This window comes from Strix uralensis, chromosome 8 (genome assembly GCF_047716275.1).
Source record: "Strix uralensis isolate ZFMK-TIS-50842 chromosome 8, bStrUra1, whole genome shotgun sequence".
In the NCBI taxonomy this organism is placed as follows: Eukaryota; Metazoa; Chordata; class Aves; order Strigiformes; family Strigidae; genus Strix; species Strix uralensis.
The window spans coordinates 33,808,093-33,827,349 of NC_133979.1; positions in this window are offsets into that span (position 1 = coordinate 33,808,093).

Below are 19,257 nucleotides of genomic sequence, written 5' to 3' on the forward strand. Positions count from 1 at the left end.
TAGGGCTTCTACCTCTTCTACATCGTTCTCCTTCCTTACCCCTCCAAGACCGTAAGCCTGAAACTGTGTCTGTTCCTCCAGCAAGAGCAAAAGTTTTCTGTGATTCTTCAGAATTTTTCTTAGCAACTCATTTAATGAGACTTCCAGCACTCACTTAACTTTCAATTAAATTCCTTCTAGGTTAAAGGTGAGAAAGAGGTACCCTAATCAGTGAATATTTAACAGGCCAACACTACTCTAAATACTTGCTCTTTTGTTTTCTTTTCACTTTCTTCACTCTCGCTCAACTCAGCTTCTCTAAATAACAACTTTTGCTGGGACACCCCAGCTGCTCTTACAGTCAACTGAGTTCTCTCAGGGATTAAGATCACTCCAAATGTAACTTAGTTTTTATATGAAAATTACATGATATTTTGAGGATACTGATGGGACAACAATGGGGATCAGTGATGGGACTGAAAAAGCAATAAGGCATCTGTCAGATCAGACCCAGGTTAAAACAACCACCATTTTCTGGGATTTCACTGGCTTACATTTTCCATGTGATCCCCAGTGGATATGAACACATCCCAAAACCACTGTCACAAGTATGACTGAATGGTGAGCTTCTGAAAAAGCCAAGGCCTGAAAAGGTATAAGGATACAGCTGAGTCATGGGCATCAATGGGCATTAATCCAGAAATAAGAGATAACAACAGCAGTACTGTAACTGTGATGATCTCAGTACATAAGAAAAGCAGGGTGCAAAGCAGGGTTTGTAGGCAAAGGTTTATTTTTTTTTTTCCCTTTTTAAAAAGAATGCAATCAACTAATGAAGTTGGGAAATACAGATAAGATTTTGAATACACATGACAAGATTTAATGAAGGGTTTACATTGCCTGAAACCCTTGCCAAATTAAATGACTGGTCAGTTGATATTTAACTGAAGCAAAGAAATGTCCAATAAAAATAATGTTATCTCTTTCTGATTGGAGTGGCTAACCACAATATTAGGTCCCATACATTGCTCCAAGATGAAATAAAATGGTGGTGAAGCCATTTATCTGTATTTACTCATCAGGAATGTAACTAGTCCTGTTTCCCTAAATGCAGCAGAAATAAAAATAAGGAAATGAAACATTTTGAACTCTCCCTTTTTTTTATAGCTCCAAGTCCACCTCAGATGAAGCTCAACCCAAAAATGGTTGAGATGTGTCCCCCCCCACCCTCCCATACCCATGCAGCTCCTTGTTTACTGTTTCACTGTTACTCTTACGGCCCTTTTCACTGCCACACAAACCTTTACATAACAGTAGCAAGTAAACTCTGTCCATCATGAGTGCCCTGACAGTGTCCATATTTGAGAATATTTCTTACTGCCTCCCAGAAAACATAATAATTTCAAGCAGGATTTCAAAGTCCATCCCTGAAAATAAGGGGAAGACCAGTAGAAGCTGGTCAGGGTACAAACCCCACCTCACTGATGTTTGACCACGTGCTGTGAAGCACCTGCATTTCAATGCAACTGAGACACTACAATTTAAAGGTGTCTTAAGTGCTTTTCATGTCCTGTTAATCCACTTACGGAATTATTATCTTCTCATCACTCAGACTTTGCAACACCATGTCACCTCTGATGTCCAAAAACTTAATTTGTAAGAGAAATGAACCAGTACATCCCTACCAAAATGAATGTATCCTTAGCACATAATAAATGTAGCAACCAATCATGACTACCCATATTTTCAAGTCATGTATGTACCTAATTGTCTTCGTATGACTTAATTGAGTACTGGCATGTTAACAGAAGTAGGATAATAATTTTGATCATCTGTTGCTTTTTATTTACTTCTTTATATATATTATTTCACTGGCTAGGTAGCTAGACAGTATTAACTGGGACTCACAGCTGTACTGGCTGTGAAATGATGGAAGAGTCAACAAATCTTCTCCATATCATAGATATCAATGCAAGGATATACTCAATGATGTCTTAAATGTTTTGCTTGATTAAATTATGAATTATTTAAGCTATGAGGATTTTAGTACTTTTCAAGAAAACCTATATCATCATGGTGATCCTGTTTAGCTACCCTAACAAGTACTTCTTCCCTAGGCCTTAAATATCCTTATACAGGTACCTTTCTTCTCAAACCAGAGGGTTTCTTTATCAGTCAAGCTTATACTCAACTCAACTAAAGACAGCACCGAAGTCCTTGTTATAAGACATGTAATATATATTTCCTTCTGTGTATTACTTTGAATAAACTCCATAAAATCTCAGAGCCTTGGGTTCCCTTCTCCACAAAGTAGAGTAACAGTTACTTCATAAGCAGGTTGGCAGTGGGCAGAGAACCTTGAACAGCAAATCAACTCTATGTAAGTGCTTCCACTTAACACTTGTCTAAATAGCTCTAGAAACTTTTACAAAGATTATATGTGTTCCTAGAGCAATGAAAAAGCACTCTTTTCTTGACTGGAATAAATGAATTGAATGAAAGCAGTTAGAAGCATCCACAATGCAGAAAGATTAAAAGAAACTGCCTCTATTGTGATAATATAGAAATTAGAAAGAAATTCTAGCATAAAAATACTAAAGTTGCACAATCATTGAACCAAGCGAGGAAGAAATCCAAGCACATGTCTAAACGCACTCCTTTTCAAAGGTGTCTACATTATTCTCCCTAAGAGACTCAAGCTCATTTTGAGTGCTCTCCTCAATTGGGATCAATGCCTATTGCACCAGATTTATTATTTTGGGATAACAGAATTACTTTGGGATTGAAGCAATATCGTAAGAAGGAAGTGTCAGTGTTTCCTGGCCTTTAGGATAGTTTCTGAATAAAAAAATCCCTTCCAAACCCTGAGAGTCAGGACCATTAAAAGTTTCAGTGGAAACCTCCTTTAGCTCTGAGAGAGTTACAAATAACCATTTCCAGTATCCTGAATCTGGAACCAATAAACACAAAGACCATTGAAACATTATAGGTCTCATTTAATTTTGATGCTTTACATATAATATATTTAATAAATTTGAGTTTTGGCTAAATTCTTTGTTTTCTAGCCGATACCTTGGCAAAATTTCCATTCAGTTCAGGGAAAAGTACTATATATTCAGTGCAGAACTGGTGAATTACTTACGACTGTATGAATTAGATCTCAAAACTTTTTGGAGAAGATATACTATCAGTAGCAGATAATATTGCATAATTTTAGGCTACTGTCACCTAAGCTACATTTGACAGGAAAGAATATATAGTCAGCATTTGCCTATAATGATTTTTTATTGCTATGCAATAATATCTAATACCTTCCAGATGCATTCAGGACAATTTGTTCATTTCACTCAGTAATCAAAATTTGTTTTGACTAGTAAGTCCCCATTTAGTTTTTTCTGTAATCGTTTTTCTTAATGGGAGTATTTTCCAGATGTTGTGTTAGGCTAGTCATCTGGGACCTCTTCCAACTCATGTGGAAAGTTTGCTGTCATAAGCTGTCATTGGTGGTTTTGTTTAACAAGCTGTCTAATTAGTTAACCCCAGCATAGTTACAAAGCAATATATAAGGCATCTGAAACATCACTGAGAGCAGACATATTCTTTGTTAGGTAAGTGTCACACCTATCTCTACTCAGAGCATTTTGATCAAAGTGCTCTTCTTCAAAACGAAAATTATGAACTGAAACAGAAAAATCAGATAAATTTTCCTTTTGAAAGAAGACACACTTTTATCCTACATTTCCATTTGACATATTTAAACACTAATATTTTAATGATAGATTATGATTTATATCATTACATTACTTAATAACTAATGTTTTGACGGTATTTTTTTTACTTTATAACCTTAGAAACTGTTGTACTGAAGTGAATCCATGTTCAAAGAATATTGTGACTGTAGTTTTCACGTAATAGAATTCTGCAAAAATTTACTTCAATTATTTGTTAATAATGAATTTTCCTAGTCTTACTACAAAATTTAACATGTAATCAACTAATAACCAAGACAGAATTTATGGAGTAATTCTAAATTAGCAATTTGTCCTTGAATAGTTTTTATGTTGTTATTAAACTAGTATTATGCATAAAGATATGCACTGCAATCTTTTTTTTTTAAATTATGAACTGATCAATTGAATTGCATGTAGTGATGTGAGATTATCTTTTTAGGCATGATGTCGTACCTGAAAGTAATGATCATATGGAACATACTTTGTGTATCCCTGGTGATCTTTTCACTGTCCTTGATTCAAGAAGTGTCTTCTGAAGGTACTGTAACATACAAAGTTGAAGGAAGGGTGTCTAGGATATCTGACAAATATTAAGAATGCTTCAAAAGCATCTTCATAAAAATACTAAGTTCTAGAACTTTATATTTATTCAGACAGGCACTATGATTCAGTTTTATCATCACTGAATATTTTCATATTTTGATGCAGCATGGTCCTCTTTTTTTGAGGAAAAACATATAGCTATGAATATAATGCAAAATGCCTGTGAACTTACTTCTTTTGCTGTAGATCCTTTTGCCCTCAGACTGACATATTTAGCCCAAGTGATTTGCAGTACAATTCAAGGAAGAATCTAAAATTAGAATATCCACATAATTTGGTTAGAAATATTTAAATACAATATGCTCAGGGAAAGGAATGCCTATACCATGCTAAGTGCTTTGTCATTATATGCACTGTTATTGCCACCACCGACGCCAATTTTGGCAATTATTTGTCTAATACTACAGGTTTTTATTTACTCTCAAAGCTCTGTTATTGATTTCTAACTAAAGTAGCACCATTATGAACAGAAGAACTTGCAGCCTGGTAATTCCTGTGCTATCGAATTGTTGTAGTGATAACACTGGGTATTGCTTGCTGGTAGAAAATAATTTATTACTACTTGACAGTAGAAGACATAACATTTGTAAATCTGAGCAGCTCATCAGGGCACAGCAGATGTCAGATTTGACCTGCAGGGCAGAGCAGTCTGACACTGCACTCTCTATACTTGATGGGACCCTTCCCACTATTTTCAGCAAAAATCGAGACTCTTACCAACAGAAACTAGAGCCATTTAGATATTTTCCTTAGAAGCAACTTCATAACTTACAATTCATAAACTTAAAACAAATAAATAAATGAAAAAGTGTTACTTTTTGGACTTATTTTCTTCCCATAATGAAAGAAGGGTACCATATATTGGATGCATAGCCATAAAAGAATGTGTCTAGCTTCTCTTTCCAACTCCTGTATTGAGAGCCCTTTAACTCAGGTCCATTAAATTCTCCATTTATTCCCTAGTCCCACTTCATTATTTGTAAAGAAGTGATAACAAACATTATACCTAACTGCTGAAAATCACAGTATATATAATTATTTGTTATCCCATGGCCTTCCTTCATACACACACGTGGAGTGTGTGCTGTTAGAAATTGTCTTTGGTGTTGTGTTGTGTTACATGTTATTTCTTGTAATTTTCTTGTCGTTCCTCAATGTTTCAGCTGATTACCTTAACTCTGTTTTAGCTTGTTGATTGTTCAGCTTCTTTGTTTGCATTTAGGGACGCTTCACTTGTGGTCCTGCATGTTTCATTTTCCAGAAGAAGCTGTTAGAGTATGATGTTAGTAGAGATTTCACATAGGAAGGGGAGTTGTTGCAGGGTGAATATGTGATCTGGCAGTAGAAGGTAACAAACCACTGCCGAGCTTGAATGCTTGCAGTTTGAAAGCAGACCTCCTGACGTCTTGCTTACCAGCTGTAATCTGCACCATTTATTATCATCTAGCATTTGCCAACACTACAGCAGTCCAACAGTAAAGCCGTTGTGGGATGAGCTTTTATGTTAGTCTGCTAGTAAATAATCTCCTAATTAACAAACAGAAAGTACTTTACAGAAGATTGCAGGACTAGGCCCCAACTGTTCCTAACCTCAGATTTGATATCAAATTCCTCTCTGAACTCGGAAAAATATTATGTAGAGGGCAGGTAGATTTTGACAACTTCCAATAAAAGAGGCTCCGTGGACCTGTATTTATCGTGACAGGGCTCACCAGTTTGCAAGCTAAACTGATTTTATCTGGTATTATGAAGAACATCACCAAAAGTAAAAATCAGACAGGCCTAATGGGTCTGTCAGGTACAGTTGTGCAGACGCCCATCTATAACCATATGTAGGGTGGCCTAAGATGGAGAATAAGTCTGCAAATCAATATAGTGTCTGGCTGATATACTGCCTAAGTGAGATCTGCACGGGTCACTTTGGAGGCCAGAACTGCTGTGGTCATACTACTGAACCAGTCCTCAGAGCTTCATAAATCTTCAGGAGAAACAGGCTAAGTTAGCCTCAGCAGAACATCCCCCTAGCCTGAGCGGGCGCTGCTGCTGCTCCTCAGGCTGGCTCAGAGCAAACCTCTGATCCACATACTTTCAGAAGGGGTTGCACCGGGCCCACAGTTTCTGCAATACCAAGCGAAGAAATGGCATTCTGTAGAAAAAAAGATAAATCTTACTACTTTGCCATTCAGCATTTCCTTAGGTACCATTTTGGTTTGGCAATGTTTACACCAGTGTTGTGTGATTTTAGATTTATCAAGCTGTACAGGGAGATGTGGGGAAGGGTATTCTAGAGAGCATCACTGCCACTGTGATTTTAACTGTCAACACTACATGGAGTGCTGCCCTGACTTCAAGAAATTCTGCACGGTGGGTAAGTTCCCAAACACAGCCAGTTCCTATCAGCAAGACTTCGCCTCCCGTTTGCTCCAGCTCCCCACCACACCAGTGTCTCTCCTCTGAATGCTTACATGTCTCTTTTAGTTCTCTGCATCCTTGTTCTCCTCTCATGCATGTATTTTTCTCCCCTTCAAAAACTCAGTGATAACCTCTTGCAACCCATTCAAAGAAAACTGTGGATACACAGGTTATCACTGAGAAAAGGGTTTTGCTTTTCAGAAGGCCAGAGCTAGGCAAGAGAGGGGGGGCAACAGTTTAGCTGCTGCTTGTTTTCTTCTCCTTAATGTATTTGTACTGTATCTGTTTGTCTCTTCTACAAAAAATTGGTAAAAGCAAATTCAGGGTTTTCCAGGAAGAAATTCTGGGACATCCCAACTCAAATTTAAGAAGTGTGGAGGCTGTATGGTCTAACCCAAAGTCAGAGGGTGTCCTTCCATGGATAGAAATTGACTCTGGATCAGAACCATGCCCAGAGTTTTATGGAAAAGATGGTTGGATGAGTATTATTTTTTATGCTTTATTTATATGCAAAACTGTATAGTGCGTACAGGTATTTCAGACTCTTTTACTGAGCATTAAAAAACATTTTCTTATGAATCACCAGTGTCAAAAATATCAGTAATTTAGATAGCTGCAGTTTGTTACACTACACTGTAGTTCTAGTAAGATTACAGGTGTAAGATAAGACTTCTTAGATCCAGCAACCAGGTTGAGTGTTGTTCAAAATGCAGATGCAGCACTCCCCAAAATGCTAATTCTGCCTCTCTGCATGCACAATGGAAACACTTGCACTTCAGTCTTCCCCATCCTGATTTCAATTTGTGAGGGGACGTCAGCATTTTTCATAACTGAAAGTACATACTGAGGCATTTTAATTATGTAGACCATTTATTTATTGTGGGCCAGATTCTAAAGTTATTCTGGCATCTATATAATATTTAATAAAATCTCTAAGGCTAGAGGAAGTGTTTCCTGTTCTACCATAAATCATTGAATTCAGGCAAGCATATTAGGTGCCATCCTTAAAGGATACAGGCAGTCTGACGAAGGACTGTGGACCAGTTAGCGTGTGATTGATGGTGACTAAATTAGAGAAATGCCAGACATTGGTTATGATAAACACTGCCCTAACATCATAAAATAAAAACAATTCTCACCTGTGTGTGTGGGATGAATCCACTGGCATCAACTCCACATCTACACCGGTCAAAAGACGATCAGAATCTGCCTATACAGTAATCCTAATTTTGCTAGATAGTGATTTAATTGTAAAATATTAATTTATGCCCTACATGCCACAAGGAGAATGACTTTAAAAGAGATTTATGTACAGAAAAGATACAGGACAAGAATAACAAGTCATATGGTAACTTCTGGAAATACCAAATGATAGCTAATTGTTGGTTCAATTCTATGAGATGCTAAGCATCCTCAAAAATACTTCAGGGCTAACATAATCACTTCAATTTAACAGTTAACTAAGTACCTATTAAAGGTACTACTGAATGTTAATAAATATTGGATTGTAATATGATGTAAATGTTTAGGATCAAATTTTGTCCTTGAAAAATACAGCAAGCATGTTTTGCTGAAGTCTCTAATAGCTGTTCACACACTTTCCAGAACAATTTTGTCATTATTTGATATGAAACAGAAGTACTGTAGTGACTGAAGTTGTCAGAAGATAACCAATAATGAAATATTAAAAGCAGGTGGTTATTGATCATGTCAAAACATGGTAGATACTCCTTTAGTACCAATAATTTAAGAACTGTATTAAATAGACTGGGATAACATTTCAAAAATAGTCACTCGGTGTAACTTTGTTAACTCATTCACACAATTAAACTGCAGTATTTGCCCAGAGACACCAGTACACTTGGTCATGACAATTTAGGCAAATTATTTTTCAGAAATGTTGATGTGTAGACACATCACTCTTGATGCAAAGTGGTACCCTGATGAACACCTTTTTGAAAACCCAACACAGAATTTAAATACTGTTCTTGAGCTAACTGCTATTTGATTAGGGAAATGGAAACCTTCTCTGATGGGACCTAGCTAAAGTGAATGTTGAGGACACATTTTATTACACTCTAAGTTCTGAATGGTCTCAATGTACCGCAGTGGCAAAGTGCAGGTCTGGTTGTACAGCCTGAATCAAAACCCATAATTACACAAACAAGTTCTGGATCAGACCAGAATAACCACCTGATTTTATGAAGCTGTTCTTGACATCAGCTTAAGCAAATGATTTTGCTGTAGAAAGGTCCCAGTCTTAAAGGTGAGCTAGCCAAAAATACTAATTCTGTTGTTCTGCCTTACGCAGCAGTCTCCTGCAGAGGACGTTGCTTTGAAGCCTTTGAAAGAGGACGAGAGTGTGACTGTGATGCAGACTGTGAAAGATATGGCAAATGTTGTCCAGACTACACGGAACACTGTAAAGAGGGTAAGAAATTTCTTTATCGCTATATTTTTCCTAGATATATTTAAACAGAGATGCGTTGCATTATAATAAAACATCAATTGTGCAGGCTTCTTAGGACACAAGAGGTTAGGTACTGAACAAAAGAAACCAAACAAAAATAACAAAATCTAATTTAAAAAATGAAATGGCCGTTTTCTCAAGCATGAACACTTTATCGGCACATACAGGTAGATGCACTGAAAGCCATCACCAAGGTACGAATTCTGAGGGTAATGTTTTATTTTGCATTAGCTTCTTCTGGCACTAGCCATTCTCTAATTTACTGTCAGAACTGTCACCCAGAATAACGTGTAAGCTCAGGCTTTGCATTTGCACTTCCACTCCTGCTACTTAAATTACATCAATAATAGAATTCAAGGACAGAAGCTGAGGAGAATGAATGGCTGTCCTGGTTTAACCAGGATAGGGTTAAGTTTCCCCAGCAGTGGGGGGGAGCTCTAGCGGGGTTATTCAGATACCATGCAGACGTCACATCCTGGCAGGTCACATTTTTCCTGGCGCGGGAGCGCGGTGCACTCGTGGTTTTGTACATCGTGCTTCCCACTGCTGTATTTGGTAGCTATTTTGCTCTGTTCATTGCTATCACTATTACTGTTATTGTTATTGTTGTTGTTGGTTGTGTTGCAGTTGCACTGTTGTATTAAACCTTTCCTTATCTCAGCCCCGGGGCTTTGTATTTCACTCCCTTTGTGGGGGAGGGGCAGCGGCCGCGTGGTCTGAGACCCCGGCAGAGGCTAAACCATCACAATGGCATATTGCAGTAAAAATCCTAGTTCATCCTACAAAAGAAGTAGTAATGAAGGAAGATCCAACTCCTTTAAATTCCCCACCCATGCAAATGTGGAGAATACCTCCTCCATGCATTGGGACAGCACTACCTGAGCCTCCAGGCCACTTGCTCAGGTTCCTGCAGTCACCGGCAGCATATAGAGAGAGATGTCCTAGATCCTCCCCACCTCAAATCCAAGACGGGAAGGGCAGCCCAATGCAGAAACCCATCCTCTGGGGCAAGAGGGAGGAACCGCAGGATCCGCCTCGTTAGAAGTGGTTACATACTCACACTGCAGCGAGAGGAATTTTAAGAAAACACACATTCAACCTTTAGGCTACAAGTTCAGTTCAGGGAAGAATTACACTGACCCACAGTCACTTTTGGTTATTCTGTACTTCACTGCAGAACCTGGTGGGTTTTTGTTAGTTGAGCACAAAGGCACAGATCTAGAGGTGCAGTCTCCCCTTCATGTGGCTTTAATGACACTAGCAATTGAATTCTAGTCTAGAAAACACTAACAGAATATGTTTCATTTCATCATGTCCTTAAACGTTCAGCTACTTACGGACCTAAATTCATTTCTGTGAACACACTTGGCAAATATGCCTTGGCACCGGGTTACTGCCTTCACAGACCAGACAACTTGCAAGGCAGCCAATTTTCAAAGCGTGCAGTTTAACAAACAAGATGAGCTACAGATTATCATTTGGTTCACTTTAACAACCACTCCCAGTCCCCAGGTGCTGGTATAACTGCTTGCTTTTGCCACTCAGTTGCACAGTCATTGATACTGAAATAGACTCTGTATTCAGCATTTTTTGACTGGATGTCTAGAGGAGGATAAATGTCTTGGAAGTGTCTTGAGATTAATTTGTTGCCTTTGAGGTTGCTTAACACCTTCGTTTTGCTGCCATTTTCACTTGTTCTTCAGTTCAAATATAAGGAAAACTTAACCAATTGCTCCTAATCTCAAGAGAGCTGCTTTTAGTATTTTAGTTACTTAACTTTGTGATTAATTTTTATAAAACAAACAACAAAATATCCCCCAAACCCAGCCTATCTCTGTACTTGGTATTTTAATATTTTTGCTATGTGTGAGTAACTGAGAAACCTGTTAAACCTCTTGGAATAATTTTGCTGTTTATGCATCTTCTGAACACCTTGTTCTGCACAGTGAAGCTAAGTTTACAACATATATCTAGAGATCATTTTTACCTTTCTTATCCTCCAGAAGCCCTGTATCCCCTGAATACACATGCACACATAGTTAAGGACTGATCAAACATTCCCCCTGCCACTGCAGACTCCTCTGAAAGCCAATTCAGCTCCCAAAGTGATTTTATTCAACAATTACAATTTCTCTCTTTCTCAATAAAAGCTTCAGGATATAGTCCAACACCTAACCTTACTTACTATGAAAGTAGATGCTTTGATACCATGGTCGTCACCTTATGAGACAAAAATACTGCTCCTTTTATAAAAAGTTGATTATACATACCCATGGCAGCTACCAGCTCCTTTAGTGGGGTCAGAAACACTCTGCAGGTTCCCTGAGATCCATCGTGCTTTTTTCACAACTAACAAGATCCTTCTACAAGGCTATGCTAGTGAGAAAAGAGGTCTCACTTCCAGTTGTACAATTTGATGATCTACAACTAGATGATCTTCAAGGTCTTTTCCAACCTAGATGATTCTGTGATTCTGTGAATTTGACCCAACAATTAATTAAAAAGTATTTTCTGGCACTTACTGGATGGGAGTGAAATCCTATTCAATCTTCAGAGTTGGAAAATCTGAACACAAGCTTCCAGTTTTCCCTAAAACTCAGCCTACTGGAAGTCAGCTTAATACTTAGACCTTGTTTTGTTTCTTTGGTCCATGTCTGCTTTCTAGTTCCCGTCTCTTTCAAGGAAACTATTGCTTTTAAGATGTCTTTCTAAAATGATCATTTGTGTTGAATTATCATGTCTGAAGAACTACAATATAACTAAATTTTCAGGGGATTATTGAAGTAAATGCTTGGTTAATGATAGCTCTCACAGATCCACTATAGAGAGTTAATCCCAAGTCATCTGCAGTCAGAAAAATAACCTGACAAAAAAAAAATTAGACAAATTTTCAGAACATAGAACTCCACTTAGAATTTGTCTTTTTCCCACCTCAAAATTCCCATTAGCAAAGAATGTCTCACCTCGAGCTTCTGGGAAAAACATTGCTCCCATTTGGGATGAAGCACTTAGGGATGCAAAGGATATTTTTGCTCTTTTTCCCCTGAATAATACTGTAAAGAATCATATAGATAGGAAGAAACTTAGATTTATATGGAAGATGGTCACTGAAATTCTGTAATCGTTCCTGTTATATAGTTGACACCAAGCACCTATGAAGAAAAATGCTCCCATTAACAGATTATTTTATTTCTTTCAGCACATGCAGAAAAGCCATCACCGAAGACTCCTCCAGCAAACAAACCAACATCTAAAAGGTCATCCAAAAATGAGGAAAATAAGCCGGAGGAAGTAACGCAGCCCCATGAAGTTATGGAAGGTAGGAAAGTATATGAATGAAACAGGATGGGTGTTACCTGAAGGAAACATTAAAGACCATTTTCCTGCTCTGGAAATAGAAAGTCGATGCAAGACATTACCAGACAGTTACCAAGCTTGGAACCGCTCAGTTTATAAACTAATTACCTCACCTAGACCTCAGGGTACTGACTTCGGAGAGTTCACTTAGCACAGATGTTGAAGTGTGGTGATGTCTCCGGTGTCTCTATTGGATTTTCACACATATCTTCCACAAATATGTTACACACCATTGTCAGTTTTGGACAAAGTCCACAGCTGGAACAGGAAGGGTGTTGTATTTTGGGACAGTGATGAATTGGCCGGACCAAGATAGGAAAATCTAGCAGGTTTCTCTAGCTTTAATCATGCCAGGCCTCACGCAGCTTCAGAAAACACATAATTTATTTTTTTCTCAATGGAAAATATGTTGCTTTCCTGTGTTCTTTGATATTCTGTTCCAGCATTTTAAGTGATAATTCAGGAGATCAGTTTGAACTTGAAACTTGAAGTAACAAGAATGAAATGAGATTGGTCAATGTTGGCCAATATTTTCACGCTTACTTAAAAAAAAAAAAAAATTAAATTTGGAGTACTTACCTTTCTGCTGTGTCAATTTCCTATTACAAAAAAATCAATATAGTGCCTTAAGTGAAAAACAATTAAGGAAGTTCAAATAACCATTAACAGGATCTCACTTGGTTCATGGTATTTCAGACTCATTGGGCCTGGGTGGGAGAAAAACCTATTCTGTAAGGCTCTGCTCATACCACACTGTTTCTACAATACATTTACACAGGGATTATGTCTCACACTGCAGTATTGTACGTTCTTCCAGTCTGCTGGGAGAGACACTGCCTCAATGCTGCTAACAGTCATCAGGCCGTGACCATCAGCAATAGCTCAGGTCTTTTTATATTTTTAAATTTATTCAAAATCTGAACGATATGGTCCCAAACCACATGATGCTGCACTTGTTTTTTTCAGGTTTTCAAGAAACAAATGCCAATTCAGTTGGAATGGTAGAGAGGAACACAGCAGGAATGACAGAGAAAAAAAAAAAAAAGAAACAAACACCACAAAACCTGTGTGAAAACAGAACTAAATGGCAAAACTTCAGAGAGATAACACTTACTGAGACATTAAAATGCAGAAGTATTTACTGTTACTTTTTACTGAATATAGCTATAATAATAATTTGACTCAAGTCAGTGTAACTATATACAAGTAAAGAGAGTCTTAAAGCCATAAATGAGAAGAAAATCACTCAAGACATAAAGATACAGTAGGAGATGCAGTCAGGTGTCTGTATTCAGAAAGTTTGTTTTCCTCACCTTTCCCTACCTCTCTCCTTCAAGTTGAGGTCATTGGTGCAGGCTATGTTACAATTAAGGTCAGAGAAATAAATCAAAAGAACGGACAGAGAAGGGAAGTGTCATATTAGAAGGACTATATGTTATAGCGTGGTTCCCTTCCATGAGAAAGGATGGAAACACCAGGTGGCCTCATCTGCAAACACCAAACTAAAATCTGACATGTTGTACTCGGAGCTGTGACAGGTCAGACAAAAGGATTACTTAAAACTTAGGTAAGCTGCTGCAAAGTCCCATGCAGACAAAAAGAATTCACATTTAACCCAGTCCAGGTTAGCTTTGCTCTTCTATACTATTTATATTTGACAGTTACTTAAGTCCATAAACTGACATTTATATATTTAACTTAGGTTTCCAAATACACCCCTTTCTTTTTTTGCCAGTTTAAATAAATGAATATTTCAACCACTTTAAAGAAAATTAAGCGCAATTTTGCACAGAAAGTGTTTAGAGCAAAGACCATAAAAAAACCTCTTGCTACTCAAAAGATAAATTTCTCACCTGTATAATGAATTGATATGCAATAGGTGCATGCACTGCAATTCCAGTGTCTTAATAAATATTTGTTTTCATAGATACTGGCAGTGAACAGGAAAAAAAAGTGACCAGTCCTGCTCCAACTACAAAAAAACCTGATACAACCACAACAACCAAAGCAACTACAACTGATCCAAAGCCAAGTTTACCCGCTACAACGAGTACTACTAAAATAACAACAACCACCACAGAGGCCACTACAGCTCAGAAAGAAACACCTGGGACAACAGCGGCACCGACGACCAAGGCTGACGCTCCCACCACCCCCAAACCTGAAGACACAACCCCAGAGGCCACAGAGGCACCAACAACTGAGGCTGACTCTCCCACCACCCCCAAACCTGAAGACACCACCCCAGAGGCCACAGAGGCACCAACAACCGAGGCTGACTCTCCCACCACCCCCAAACCTGAAGACACCACCCCAGAGGCCACAGAGGCACCAACAACCGAGGCTGACTCTCCCACCACCCCCAAACCTGAAGACACAACCCCAGAGGCCACAGAGGCACCAACAACTGAGGCTGACTCTCCCACCACCCCCAAACCTGAAGACACCACCCCAGAGGCCACAGAGGCACCAACAACCGAGGCTGACTCTCCCACCACCCCCAAACCTGAAGACACCACCCCAGAGGCCACAGAGGCACCAACAACCGAGGCTGACTCTCCCACCACCCCCAAACCTGAAGACACAATCCCAGAGGCCACAGAGGCACCAACAACTGAGGCTGACTCTCCCACCACCCCCAAACCTGAAGACACAACCCCAGAGGCCACAGAGGCACCAACAACCGAGGCTGACTCTCCCACCACCCCCAAACCTGAAGACACAATCCCAGAGGCCACAGAGGCACCAACAACTGAGGCTGACTCTCCCACCACCCCCAAACCTGAAGACACCACCCCAGAGGCCACAGAGGCACCAACAACCGAGGCTGACTCTCCCACCACCCCCAAACCTGAAGACACAACCCCAGAGGCCATAGAGGCACCAACAACCGAGGCTGACTCTCCCACCACCCCCAAACCTGAAGACACCACCCCAGAGGCCACAGAGGCACCAACAACCGAGGCTGACTCTCCCACCACCCCCAAACCTGAAGACACAACCCCAGAGGCCACAGAGGCACCAACAACTGAGGCTGACTCTCCCACCACCCCCAAACCTGAAGACACCACCCCAGAGGCCACAGAGGCACCAACAACTGAGGCTGACTCTCCCACCACCCCCAAACCTGAAGACACAATCCCAGAGGCCACAGAGGCACCAAAAACCGAGGCTGACTCTCCAACCACCCCCAAACCTGAAGACACCACCCCAGAGGCCACAGAGGCACCAACAACCGAGGCTGACTCTCCCACCACCCCCAAACCTGAAGACACAACCCCGGAGGCACCAACGACCAAGGCAGATGCTCCCACCACCCCCATACCTGAAGACACAACCCCAGAGGCACCAACAACTGAGGCTGACTCTCCCACCACCCCCATACCTGAAGATACAACCCCAGAGGCCACAGAGGCACCAACGACCAAGGCTGACTCTCCCACCACCCCCAAACCTGAAGACACAACCCCAGAGGCACCAACGACCAAGGCTGACTCTCCCACCACCCCCAAACCTGAAGACACAACCCCGGAGGCACCAACGACCAAGGCAGATGCTCCCACCACCCCCATACCTGAAGACACAACCCCAGAGGCACCAACAACTGAGGCTGACTCTCCCAACACCCCCATACCTGAAGATACAACCCCAGAGGCCACAGAGGCACCAACGACCAAGGCTGACTCTCCCACCACCCCCAAACCTGAAGACACCACCCCAGAGGCACCAACAGCTGAGGCTGACTCTCCCACCACCCCCAAACCTGATGACACCACCCCAGAGGCACCAACGACCGAGGCTGACTCTCCCACCACCCCCAAACCTGAAGACACCACCCCAGAGGCACCAACAACTGAGGCTGACTCTCCCACCACCCCCAAACCTGAAGACACCACCCCAGAGGCCACGGAGGCACCAACGACCAAGGCAGACTCTCCCACCACCCCCAAACCTGAAGACACCACCCCAAAGGCACCAACGACCAAGGCTGACTCTCCCACCACCCCCAAACCTGAAGACACCACCCCAGAGGCACCAATGACCAAGGCTGACTCTCCCACCACCCCCAAACCTGAAGACACCACCCCAGAGGCACCAATGACCAAGGCTGACTCTCCCACCACCCCCAAACCTGAAGACACAACCCCGGAGGCACCAACGACTGAGGCTGACTCTCCCACCACCCCTAAACCTGAAGACACAACCCCAGAGGCACCAACGACCAAGGCTGACTCTCCCACCACCCCTAAACCTGAAGACACCACCCCAGAGGCACCAACGACCAAGGCTGACGCTCCCACCACCCCCAAACCTGAAGACACAACCCCAGAGGCACCAACGACGAAGGCTGACTCTCCCACCACCCCCAAACCTGAAGATACAACCCCAGAGGCCACGGAGGCACCAACGACCAAGGCAGACTCTCCCACCACCCCCAAACCTGAAGACACCACCCCAAAGGCACCACCAACCAAGGCTGACTCTCCCACCACCCCTAAACCTGAAGACACAACCCCAGAGGCACCAACGACGAAGGCTGACTCTCCCACCACCCCTAAACCTGAAGACACCACCCCAGAGGCACCAATGACCAAGGCTGATGCTCCCACCACCCCCAAACCTGAAGACACAACCCCAGAGGCACCAACGACGAAGGCTGACTCTCCCACCACCCCTAAACCTGAAGACACAACCCCGGAGGCACCAACAACCAAGGCAGACTCTCCCACCACCCCCAAACCCAAAGATGCAATCCCAGAGGCCACGGAGGCACCAACGACCAAGGCTGACTCTCCCACCACCCCCAAAGCACCAATGACCAAGGCAGACTCTCCCACAACCCCTACAGTTAAGCGGACTACCCCTGCAGGCGCTGAGGCTGACACCCCTGCTGTAGAGAAAACAACATCTGTTGAAGTGAGAGCTCCTGTTCCTGGATTAGTAACTACTGTTAAGAAAGACACAAGCACTCAAAACATAGAGCTGGTCACAACAACTAGGAAAGAAACAGCCATACCTGAAGCCGACACTATGTTTTCAGAAACAACCACAGAAAAGAAAATCACAATTTCTGCACCCAAAGTAGCAACCAGTACAACTGCAAAAGATACAACTACAGAAGTACAAAGGATAGTGGTGACTGCAGCTAGTACTACTGAAAAAAAAGACAAAAAACCAGCTAAAACTGTTGCTACTCCTATAACTAAAGAGGCAAGTAAAATAGAAACAACCACAGTGAACAAAGAGGTAACAACATCCAAGAAAGAGAAAATTACTGTGCTTAAAGACATTTTAACAACAAGTAGGAAAGACACAACTACGGTAACTAGGGTGATAACAGCTAAACCAGATGACTCTCCTAAAGGTAAGGATGATATTCCAAATACAACTCCTACAGCCAAGCAAGCTGTCGCTACAGCAGCTGAATCAGAAGCAACTACTGCGGACAAAAAGACTGCAACAACATCTGTGCAAAGAGAAGTAACCCCAGCTAAACAGGATAAGACTCCCATACCAAAAGAGACTTTAACAGCGAAAAAAGAAGAAAGCCCTGTGCGAACAGCGACTGTAAAAACAGCAGCTGCAGCAGCTACAACTCCCTTGCCCAAGCCCACTCTGTTGACAACAACTGCCAAAAGAGATTCAACTCCTAAACCCAGGGAGACTGTAACAACAAATAAAAGAGAGACTACTGTGGAAACTAAGCAGACTGTAACAGCTGCAGCAAAAGAGAGCATAAGTACTACTTGTGTTGTTGTAGAGCCAACAACAGCTGGTAAAAAAGAGGTAACGACCATCAAAGAAACTAATATCACACCTGAAAAAGAAATGGAAGATGCCACTGAAAAGGCCCCTAGTATTAACAAAGAGGAAACTACAGTTACTAAAGAGACCACTACAAGAGATAAAAAAGACACGATAGAAGAAATGTTTATTGTTTCCAAAGGGACATCCAAGCCAACTATACATTTCCAGGAGGTTACTGACACAAGAGATGAGCCTCATCCAGCCGACCCTGAAACTCTGCCAGTAAAAGAAGAGCCTGAGATCAACAACAAGCCTTTAATACAAACTGCGGACTTGCCCATTTTACCCGGAGAAACACAAGGTAATTGCATTCCAGTAGGTACAAAAGCACCAATAACTCCACCAGAGAGCACAACAAAATCCATGAGTAAAGGACATGCAAGGCCTTTCTATACAGTGCCACAAGAACATGGCAGTCCTGGCCCAGGGGTCAGCCATAACCACGGTGCTACAGTACTCAGCATCCTGAATACGGGTACTTCAGTTTTCAATTGTGTTGTTAGTGAAATTCTTCATGTTAGTTTAGAGCGTGATCTTGTTTTAGTACTTGGTTTCAGTAGTTGGTCCTGCCGTAAGTACTGTAAAAGATGCAAACAAAAAAAAGTCAAGGAAAAAGAAGATAAATTTCTAAGGCCCATGAAAACATTGCTAGGGAGTCAGGCTGAATATCCACCGTTACTCACGGTACCTAATGTGGCGTTTCGTAGTCTCATACAAAAACCACCACGTAAGACAGACAAGAAGTCTTTTCCTTGTATTCTCTTCCCTCTGTGCTTTTTGCCACAATGTTTTTTTTTTCATGTCCTCGGTATTTATTTTAACCACATATGGCCTGCACGTTCTTGGGAATTTTTTCCAATCATATATTGGAAGGAAAGAAAAAAAGAGGTGTTTTAG